The 12,081-nt window shown below is 38.5% G+C and overlaps 1 protein-coding gene across 1 annotated transcript in view; it reads left to right on the plus strand.

The window, feature by feature from the left end:
* The first annotated feature begins 1,079 nt into the window (after positions 1 to 1,079).
* Positions 1,080 to 12,081, plus strand: part of LOC134851270 (uncharacterized) — a 34,593-nt gene continuing 23,591 nt past the window's right edge. The window contains exon 1 of the mRNA XM_063867277.1: positions 1,080 to 1,103. The gene's annotated coding sequence lies outside the window, so the exon portion shown is untranslated. The remainder of the gene's footprint in view (positions 1,104 to 12,081) is intronic.

Raw genomic sequence — 12,081 nt, forward strand, 5'->3', positions numbered from 1 at the left:
CCACAATATCAAGGAACAATGGTTGACAATTTTATCCATGGTTAATAAAGACTTCAAAAATTTAAATATCCTTGTTAACGAGAGTATTTTTTATGGAAGGTTTTGAGCTGAAATAGTCAAGCTTGTGAAGGAACTTTTATGCAAACAATCATTTCAAAGCGTAAAATCTTAGGCACACAATTTTTTGTCTGTATGTTCCTGATTTCCAACATGTCGAAATTTTGTCGGAACGAACAAAAAGAATGAACGAACAATATAAGAACAAAAGGACCGTCTTTGTTGGGGGTTCCTTTCAGATTTCACAAAATATACAGCCTGGTCTCGTAGTTTTTTGAAACTATTAAACTGACAAAAATTTAGGCTCATTAAAAACTAAAAAGATTCTTGCAAGATAGCCTCCCTCTTCCAAGATTCTTGCAAGATAACCTCTATCTTGCAAGATAACCTTCATTTTGCAAGACCTTGCAAGATAACCTCCCTTGATCGACTAGGAAAGAAACTACTAGTTTTTTTTTCTATTAGCTGAAATCACATAGCACGGTACAGCGGAACCATTTGTGTATTATCCCAAATCTGTTTTTTTCTGACTCAAAATTTGAACTAACGCATATAGTTGTTCCATCGTGCGATGTTTGACTAGTTTTTGATTCACAATCGGATCAAAAGCAGTAGTAATCAATTAAAATAGCTCTTCGTCCGATATTTTATAAGATAGCCATGTTACTTTAAAAGTTCGTAAGAAGTTAATTTGTCACGCCCGGAAGCTTCCTTCTCAATCCAATTTCTCTCTGTGCTTGTACTGTTTTTCGTCTCCTATTTGGCTGTTACTTACGAGTCAATCTTTCTCGTTCAAAAATGGCGGTTTTTGTATATCTCAGAAATGTTATGGGGGTATTCGATTTTTTGACAAATTTCATTCAAGAAAATTCCGACCCTTCAAATTTACGTTTCTGACGTGCTCAGTGCTATTTTTACTTCATTCAAGCTACCTGTTGGTGGGTTCGCTACGAGCAGCGTTTCAGTTTTGGCAAGCACGCAACATGCAGTTTTTTTTCGTGGGCTACATAAAACATGTTTTAATTGTTGTGATAAACTTATTAAATAGTTTCAGAAAATGACTGATGAGGACGGGGGTAAAAGTGGCAACCTCTTTCAAAGAAAAGGGCTCTACCCAACTATTTCTGATTTGAAATATTGTGATGATGAAGAAAAGTTGAACAAGCTTATCAGTGGTCAGGGCAAGGGGAGTTTGAAATGCTGACTTCGTGAAACGATTTCGCAGTTGGGGGGATTTTCTCTGTTTGCTTTCCATTTGGGATCAATCAAAGATGAACTCTCAGATATAAAGAAGATAATTACTCAGAGAAATGAGATCACTGTTACTGAGAACTCCCAGTCTGGAGACACTGAAGCATTAAATGCACCTGTCACCACAACTGTTCAAGCTGCAACTACAAGTACTGTGGACCGCAACGTTCTAATCCTCGGGATTACTGAGCCCATGGGCATAATTTGAACTCGGTCATCAAAAGACAAAAAAAATTGACGAAGTTTTTGATAAACTTGGTATTCCGGATTATTCTATTGCTAATTTCCATAGGAGAGGAAAATATTACGAAGAAGCGACAAAGTCCCGCCGCTAGTTGTGACTTTTGGCCATTCATGGCAAGCTCGTATAGCAAAAGGGAGTGGCTAAAAACTCAGAGACTAACTTCTTCGTGAACGTGAACGAGAAAAAGAGTTATGAATCTGAAATAACTCAGTCATATTGTTGGTAATTAAATCGACATTGCTATAATCACAGAGTCATGAGTTGTTTCAAATGCTACTGACGACTATTTACGCGTTCAATGTTGTCCACCTGGTTATTCATACTTCTGTTTTCCAAGGTAGGTTACACGTGGCGGTGGCCTATGATTAATTAAGCTTACCACATTCCGTATTCATATCATACAGTCTAGTGATGCTTTACGCATGGAAAGTAATATGTTTTCAACCACTGTGACTGGTTGTAAAGTTGGATGACGTGTTGTTTATCGACCCCCTGCTGCTGATTTTAGTTTATTCTTGGAAACATTCACAGAATCTCTTTCTGAGCTTCCTTCATCTATCGTACCAAAAATTTGTACTTCTTGGAGATTTCAACATTCATGCTGACGATACCAGTTGCAACAAATTTGTCCAGTTTCAGTATTTCATTGACGAGTTTGAGTTGAAAAAACATGTTAACTTCCGGACACACAAAAGTGGGCATACACTTGATCTAGTTTTATCGAATCAAACGCTGAAATTGGTTGCTTTTCTACCTGATCATTCTATACCTTCAGATCATTCTGCTATATCCTTCAATGTTCCATGTTCCTTGTTCCTATCGGAAGTGTTCTAGAAAGACTCATAATTTTCGCAAGTGGGCATCTATTAATGCATATGAGTTTGAAGAGTTCCTGTTCTCAAACTATTCATAACTCGAAATTGAAAGCGTTGATAGTGGCTTTGAAGGAATGAATGATGTGTTCGAAAAAGCACTCGAAAAGTTTGTTCCCAATAAAACTCTAGATCTCGTTCCTCATGGTTGTGCCTACTTCGATGATGAATTGAGAACCTTCAAGCGACTCCAACTCAAGTTTGAGAGAGTTTACAGGCAATCAAAATTAGTCACTGACAAATAATTTTATGGAGGCCTCACATTCCTACAATGTTCTACATTATAAGAAACGTGAAAAGTTTTACCAGACGTTACTAGATGACCCGTTGGATTCAAAATTGTTCATTTTATCCAACAAATGGCTCAGCTTGAACGAAAAGTGCCTTCTGGTTATTCTGATTTTGGTTAAGCGAAAAAGTTCGATGATTTCTTGATCGAAAAAATAGATAAAAATCCGTGATTTGAAACAATCGACTTCTGTCACAATGCTTAGTAATCCTTCACCTAAAATTAATTTGTCAAATTTCAAAAATGTTACGGTTGATGAAATGAAGAAAGCATCGTTAAATCTTTCTAATGCAACTTTTTCTGGTGACCAAATTCCCACTAAAGCTTTGAAATTTTATAGCAGATGCTGGATTCCAATTGTTACTTTCTTGAGTAATCTATCCATTGACTCTTGCATATTTCTGCCCTTCCTTAAAAATGGAATTGTTCTCCCTCACCTCAAGAAATTTAACTTGAGTTCTGACTTTCGCGTCATATCGTCCGCTCACAAATCTTACTTTCTTCTCAAAGTTTTTAGAAAAACTGATTTTTAATCAATTTTACAGCTATTTGTCAACTAACAGATTTTTAGATCCCAATCAATCTGCCTACCGTGCTTTCCACTCCACTGAAACGGCCTTAGTGAAAGTTTCGTCAGACTTACTCAATTTTATTCATAGAAAAAAACGTTGTATTATTTTTACCCATGACCTCTCATCAGCTTTCGACACCATTGACCATGATATTCTCTTGGAAGTTCTTGAGAGAAAAGTTGGCATACTGGCCTTGCTAAAGTTTGGCTTCATTCATAATTGAAAAACAAAACACAGTGTGTTCGCATCGATGAAGTGACCTCCTCACACCGTACTGTCAGTGATAAATTTAATGAGATACACTTTCTCGCCGAAATTGACATCTTTCTTTCTGATCTCAGAAATCATAAAGTCCCTGGGGAGGCCCTTTTTGACATCGAAGCAGTGGCAAAAGCTTATGCTCAAAGGGAGAAAAAAACACCATCTGACAAGGGCGTTGAGAACGTCCGAAAGTATCTGAAGGGTAATGGATTAGTTGCGGTACCGTTTGACAAGGGTGTTGGTTTTTGTTTAATGAGGAAGGATACATACCAGAACAAGTTATCTGATTTGTTAGAATCAAATCAATTCAGCGTAAGCAGATGAAAAAGTGACTCGATTGTTATGAAGATAGAAAAAAATATCAACAAAAATATCAACAAGGAACTGTTGGCTATGAGGAAAAAAGACGAAACAAGTAAGAATCTTTAAACAAGGATGATATCTACTGGTGGGTATCCCGCCAGGCCAACGGGTTGGCGAAGGTGCATAGAGAGAACACCCCATTGAGACCGGTCCTCTCATTGCCTGATACCACTTATAATAACCTGAACAAAGTTCTTGCAAAACTTTTAAACTAAGCTGAGGGCGCAAACATCGAAACCAACTCACTAGAAGCGAGAGAAATCTTAGAGGGCCTTATTCTTGAGCCCATTAAAATGTGATATCTCTGGATGTGAAGAATTTGTATACAAATGTTTCACTCAATGAAGCAATAGACATAGCTCTAAGAAAATTGTATGAGCAAGAGAAACCACCATCAATGACTAGGAAAACCACGAAGAGACTGTTGAACATGGCAGTGAGTCAAGTCAATTTCAAGTGCAACGAAACATTGTACATTCAGGAAGATAGTTTGGCAATCGGGGCATCTCTTGCCGTTATTATTGCACATACTTGGCTGAAGCAGTACAAAATTGCCATATCGAGCTTAAATCCCAAAAAATTTATGCCCGAAAAAGCTCATAATTTAAAATGTCCCGAGTGCAATCAGAAGGTCACGTACAGGTGTGGAAGGTTAAGGATGTTTGAACTGAAATCACGTAAAATGCGGTGATAGATCAAATGATGAGTATCGAAATATCAATGAAACCGTCTAGTACTGTAGAAAATGCATCGCGATAAGGGAGAAAAAATGTTCGTGCTGCAAACGTTTTTTCCTGTTTTTCCCAGTTGACGATAGAGTGAGCACAGTGAAGAGTGATCCCGAGGAGGTGCTACGGACAGCAAACTTACTACATCCAAATTTACAAATCACAATAGAGACACCAAACGCATCGGCTTTTTTGGATTTACAAAATAGTATTGACAAGAACAGGAAAATTAACTGTGGATGGTATCAAAAACCAACAGATACAGGTACCATACTAAATTTTAGAACTTGCGCCCCCTTGCGTACAAGAGAAATGTGATTGAAGGAACTGTTCACCGGGTCTTTCGTAGTACGTCTACATGGGAAGGTTATTATAAAGCTACGGAAATCAAACGTAAAAATGGTTGGTTAACCAATATCCGGAAAGTTGGTCGTCGCCGGTTGCATCGCAAGCCCTTGAAAAGATCATCGGGGGGAGGGCAAAAACAAAAAGATGGCTGAGAAAAGGAAGCCCTTTGATTATAGCAGCGACTCACTACCCATCTTGATGGTTCAATATCGGGGGAACCACTTTCACACATTAGCAAAAAAATGCGCGATATCACCAATGCGCAGATAATCTTCACGAGGAAAATAAAAGCGTTTATGCCCTCTTTAAAATCCTCCTTGTCTAGTGAACTGAAATCAAAAGTGGTGTATAGACTTGCTTTAAGTTTCTAGTGCATATCCATCTATGCTCGCCAAACTTTCCGACATCTCATCAAAAGGATTGGAGATCACCGATAGGAGAATACATCATATGGACAGCATATAAGGCAGTGTGCTAATGATAGTGGTAAGTCGGAGTTTAATTGGAAGATCATCAACCAGGCATCCAGCAGCGCTAAGGTACACCCGTCAACACCCCTTCATTTGTCAACACCCCTTCCAACCATTTTGCTTGAGCAACGTTGAACTGATGCTCGATCATTGGTACGAGTGGTTATACGAAATACTACAGGACCTTCTACCTATCACTACAAAACACAGGTCTGAACTAGCTCCTTGGGTGGGAAGCAACTCCTCCAACCATATAAAGAAATTAAATACACTCCAACTTAAAAATAAGCGAAAACCTACCCCAGTATCTCCACGAAAAAATGCTTTTTGAGAATGGGAAATTCAGCGAAATACAACGATATCTGGAATCGATCACCAAGTCTCGCATGATCCCTTCAGAGATCTTCCTAGATCAAAAAATAGCCAATACAGACGCTCAAAAAGCTGAATTGTTTAACATATATTTTCAATCAGTTTTCACACGAAACGCCAACGTTGGGAAAGCAGAACGACAAGATTACGTTCTTCTGAACAGTATCAATTTCACTATCGATGAAATAGAAGATGCCCTGAACGAGCTGCACGTAAATAAGGCAAATGGACCAGACATGATTGTTAATACTTCTGGAAAACCTCTCAAAGTCACTACCAAAATCACTTCACTTACTGTGCAACTTCATTGCAAATAAAGCGATATATCTAACAAAATGGAAGATCAGCGAAATCGCACCATATTTTCAAAAACGGGGATAAACAAGACGTATCAAATTACAGGCCGATCAGCCTGCTCTCAGCAGTGTCAAAACTGCTTGAGAAACTAATATTTGAGAAACTGGCCCCAATTGTCAACCCAACCCTAACACCAGACCAACACGGTTTTAGACCGAAACGATCGACGATAACAAACCCAATAGAGTATCTACACGAGATATTTAGCTGCCTAGATTTGCCAAACTGCAACTACCTGAACACCTTCTACTTGGACTTTCAAAAGGCTTTTGACAAAGTCTCGCACGGAATTCTCATGGAGAAATTATCGACTTCTGGAATTGGAGGAAATTGTTCATCTCTGATACACAGCTACCTCTCGAACCGGAAGCAAACAGTGAGGCTGAATGACACAATTTCCGGAGAGCTGGAAGTCTTCAGCGGCGTTCCCCAGGACTCTATACTCGGGCCGCTTCTCTTCCTAGTCTTCATAAATGATCTACCGTCCTGTTTCATGTCCGCAACATTTGGTTATGCAGACGACTACAAAATTGTTGGAGACAACCCTTTAACTCTCAACATAGATGTTAGGAGACTTAGGAGGTGGTGCGAGGAAAACTGCATGTCAATGAACCTGACGAAAAGCAAAGTCCTCTGTATCAAAGGATCAGCTACAATTGCACTCCCCAATTACAGCTTCGAAACCACTGAAGTAATGAAAGATCTGGGCATCCTGATAACCGACACGCTCTCTTGGACGCAACACGCAAAAAAGAGGGCTGAAAAAGTCTTAAACGCTCTCTTCGTACTCAAAAGGAATCTCTCAAAGGCGAATTTTGCAACCAGAAAAAACGCAAATATATGTTACGTTGTGCCATTTCTGTGCTACGTTTCAGCTATCTGAAAACCATCAAAAGGTGACTTAGGAATCATAGAAAGTGTGCAGCGGAGAGCGATCTCGTGGATTTTCATGACAAGCAATAGCCATATCTCCTATAAAGACAAACTCGTGAAACTTAACATCCTTCCTTTGTCTTTATACCAAGAGCTTCATGTTGGACTGCTAGTTGCAAAAATACTAGCTGAAAAAGTTGACATCGACTGGAGAAGCCATGTAAGCATCACTGACGTTGGAAACCGAAGAGCTCAAATGACACGAAATTTCGTCTGCAAACAAATGCGTCTGAGAAGAAGTGCGAGTCGGTGTTCTGGTTTCGGGCATGTCGTCTTGCTAATCTGTACAACAAATACTTCAAATGTGACATAATGTTTGACCCAGAATGCAAAAACAGACTTCTAGGAATGTACGCAAAGTTTTTCAAAACTCGCTACAACGAATCAGACACATGCACTTGGCGCATTTTATGCGAATGCAACAACTGTAGAGACCTGAAGGAACTTACATTTATAACTGAAAACTAAACTTTGAACAATGCAATGACTGGGTTTTATGCCCTTGGATTATATTCCTAAATCCTATGTTATTATATTATTATTATTGACAATTCTAAGATTCATGGATTGAGAAAGTTGATGACATTATTTCTAAGGTCTCAACGTGGTCCTTTTCCGTTAACTTGAAACAGAATGATGACAAGACTGAACTTATGTTTGTTTAACGTGGTAATTCCATCCACAGTATGCCGGGAAATGTTTTAATTCAAGGCAATGGGCTTTCTCTATCAACTCATATCAAAAGTTTTGTTTTTATACTTGATGATAACTTGACATATGAAAAGCAAGTTAACAGTGTTTGCTCTTTTTGTTGTTAGCAGCTTAGGCGCATCTACTTAATTCGAAATTACTTATCATTTAACTGCTGTCATGCCCTTGTACGTGCACTGGTACTTTCACGACTTGATTTTTGCAACTCAATCTATTTTTACCTTCCTGGTTTTCTTCTTTAGAAACTACAGCGCCTCCAGAACCGCGCCGCCCGAGTTCTGTGCCATTTATCACGTCAATCACATTTTACTCGTGTTATAAAAGAGCTCCACTGGTTGCCTGTTTGGTGCAGACTAAAGTTCAAAATCTTGATTCTAATGCACAAGGTTGTCTATCATCAGGGCTTCGTTTCTCTTAAATACTTGATCTGTTTGTTCCTGCAACCTTGTCAACTTCGCGTAGTTACCATTGTACAGACTTCTATATCCCCAGACCACCCTAGAAGAATGGTGAAAGATCGCTGAGAATAGTTGGGCCAAAACTCTGGAAAAAGCTTCCTGCTGTTCTGAAAAACATTTCTTTGCATTCCAGTTTCAGAAAGAACTTGAAAACTTATTTATTTAATGAGTCGTTTCTTCCTATTAAATTATACTGCCCTTTTGTGCACTCTGTGTAAAAGGTGCTTAAACACTAATTTTTATCATAATATTAATAATAAAAATAATACATGGGTGCATACTATTTTAGTGCTACTAATTGAGTTTTTGTGCAGAATGAAATGCCAGATAATAAGGCACTTTTGAGTTATTAAAAGTTCTACTTGATCTCAGATATTTCAGCGAATGCTGCCTCACCGGAACAAGTTTTTAAAATCCAATTTTACTAATTAGATCTAACTAAAAATGGTTTGTTGTTAATTTTTGTTATAAATCTGTGCCATTCCCCCGGATTGGCTTCGCGGAACCTTCCGTTGCAGGATGAGGCAGACGTTAGAGGCCTTAGTGATCGTGTATGGTTGAGAAGGAGGCTAGAATTTTCTGGAATTTTTCAATTTTCGAAAACTCGATTGCAGACAGTCTATTTCTGAGAAATGCGAAAAATGGCCATTTTGACTGAAAAGTGACGAAAAACACAACAACCGATTTAGTGAGAATCAGTCGAACGAGAACGAAATAAAAAACGAAGCCTCTTATTGTGACGAAGTAAATGACGGAAGTAAATAGCCAAAAAGGAGGCTTCAGTGGGGAAGAAGGAAGGAGCAGTACCCTCCCGTGCCAAAAATTGGGAGTAATAACAACTGAAAAAGCACGGAATCGGAGGCTCGGCCCCTCAGAGACATTATATGGTGAAGGACTGTAATAAATTGACTTTTAAGCTACTCTGATGTCCTGAACATTTGAGTTAACACCGGTATTATTTGTTATTTTAGAATATGAGTAGCTAGAAAGAGGAAAGGGTCAATCCATCTCCAATGGATTTTATATAGAACTGTCACCAAAAACATAGTAAAGTAGGATGTTCGAGCCGTGTCGTGTTTTTAATAGCAATCATGTAGTCTGAGGATATCAGCTATGTAGTTGTATTCGCATGTAAACGGAAGCTGATTAAAAGTCGTTTGACTGATGGCCTAAAAATGGTAACTTTTTACTTAGCCCTAGACAGACCAGAAAATCAACTGGCTAGGTCGAGACGGTGAAAAACGAGTAGAATTTAGGTAACTGACGTCGGCCAGTCGTCTATAGGTACTTTTTCTACGCTCCGTCACTGTGTAGTATTTGGGCGAATGTTACAATCTTTCATTCATGACGAGAGGAGGGAAGCATATTTTTCACGAATTTTTTAATTTGAAGCACGCCTATTTGTTTCTAAGTTTCTTTCTGATACATTGGAATAGAATGAGGAACAAAAAATTTTTCCCAGCTTGACTTGCTGTAATGTAATCATTAAGTGCTTCGTTTATTTTAGGGTTAATGGTAGCAAAATTGTTAAGTAATGCAACACAGCTTTCAACATGAGCGTGGAAAGAAAAAGTGTATGTCATCGTTACTTCAATGGAGAATTTTTCAACCCTTGGTCTGAAAAAGTAAAGCGTGCTCACCAAAGATGCTCTTCAAGTTTTCTTTCTCGTGCATTTACGTTCCGGTCTCCCGCAAGGGACCCTCAATATCCTAACGCACTGTCAACGTCTACTTTAGACTCTGTGCATGGAGTTGCCATATTTAAACCCAAAGATCTAGTTATGCCGCGCGATGAGCAAGTTAATGTTGTTTGGCTGGGACACAGCTGTGTTTTAGTGCAATTTGATGGAGTAACAGTTCTCACAGACCCTTCCCTTGAGGACAAATGTGGTAGTGGTGGGCCTAAGCGAGTTCGCAAAATTCCTTGTAAAATCGAAAATCTCAATTATATAGATTTTGTTATTTTAACATCTGACAGGGCAGAATTTTTAAGCCAGACTACAGTCGTGACTTTGCTCAAAAATCACCCAGATGGTCATATTAGATGGTATTGTGGCTTGGGTATCGCCAAGACGCTAGAAACATGGGGTTGTACAAATGTCCTTGAGCTTGACTGGTGGGATAGTGATACTTTTGAAAATATTACCGTACATTTTACACCCGCGCAGAACTGGTCAGGTAGATCAGGTAATATTAATGATACTCTATGGGGCTCATGGGTTGTGAAAGGACCGACGAAGAGCTATTTTCATGTTGGTTGTACTGGTTACTGCCAAGTATTTAAAACCATAGGCGATGAGCTAGGACCCTTTTCTTTGGCAACTTTGCCGATTGGAGGATATGAATGCTTAAAGACCCCCTTATGGTACACTTTAACACCAGCCGAGGCTGTTCAAGTTCACCAAGATCTAAAGAGTCAGAGAAGTGTTGGGATACGATGGGGTACTTGGGTTTTATCTAGGGAGTCATTTTACGAGCCGAAAAGGGAGCTAGAAAAGGCTCGAGATGAAGCTGGTCTAGAAGCTGCGTCTTTTGCGCTGACACGAATTGGGAAAGTTAATAAGATAATTGAGGGAGAAGTTGACCTGGTTAACTCAATATATGAAACTCCCCGCAGAAGTAGGGACACTTCGCTGACCCATGGAAGTACCGAGTCGTATACAAGACGGTATCGCAATTCTATTAGGGAATCTATTCAACTGACAGATTCACCAATATGAAACCTTTCATGTAACTTATTCAATCCATCTTGTATATTAAGTCATGCAACTAAGATACATGTAGATTGTAAATGTGTTGAATAGATTGTTAAGTATAGTTCTTGTGAAATGAACGTCGTAATCACAACGAGTTGTTAAATTCCGGAGCACATCTTCCCGACATCTGATGTCGTGTGCTTCTTTATGCAGTAGAAATTATTTTCGCTGTGCAACATGTTTTTCCGAACTTTCGACTAGAGGCGGAGGAGTGGAAAGAAATTTCAAATTTCAACTTGATCTGAGATTATTTTCCATTTTGGGGGGGGGGGGGGGGTGGTACTTCAAAGAAAGCTTCGAGAGGATAGCTTATGGCATCTTATTCAAGCATAATTAATCGCGATTCTGATAGGTCGGATTTTTAGCGATTGGGAGTTCGAAATTATTGTTAGGCGTGTGCTCATTTATGCTTTTGCGATTAGTACATTTTTTCGATTCAATTTTTTTGATAATTTGTTAATTTTGGATGTCTAGTCTTTTACGAACCTGCAAATTCAAGATAACTACTTTTTAAACATACACGCTGCTAATAAATGAAATTTTGATAGTTAAAATCAATAATTACACTGGCATGCAAGTATACGATTACAACTTAATTATATAAAGGAGTAGGTCATTACTACTATTAACTATAAAAACAAGGACAGCCGGTTATTGTGCAAGTAGCACAGAATATGCCGGCCATAGTCGTCAAAAACTAAAATTAGAACCGTTTTCAAATTAGAATCGTTTTTTTTCTCCGCGGTGTGATGAAAGGATCTGAAGTGAATCTATAGCTTAGGCATTTCCAAGAGTCAAAGTAATATAGGCAACTTGGACATAACTTTTTTTCAGAAAAGTGATAGGAAAAACAAAAAAATAAAAACATTTTTTAAAAAGTTTCAGTTTTTGTATGTTTATGATTTCCAAAATGGTGCAAAAAAACTCCAAGTTTTGCTCGAAATTGAATTATTCGCTCAAAACTGAAATAAAAATGAAAAGTTAAAAACCATTTTCCTGAAATTTTTTAAGAGTAATGAACGTTATATAGGTTTTTTTT

Source organism: Symsagittifera roscoffensis, chromosome 7 (genome assembly GCF_963678635.1).
Source record: "Symsagittifera roscoffensis chromosome 7, txSymRosc1.1, whole genome shotgun sequence".
In the NCBI taxonomy this organism is placed as follows: Eukaryota; Metazoa; Xenacoelomorpha; order Acoela; family Convolutidae; genus Symsagittifera; species Symsagittifera roscoffensis.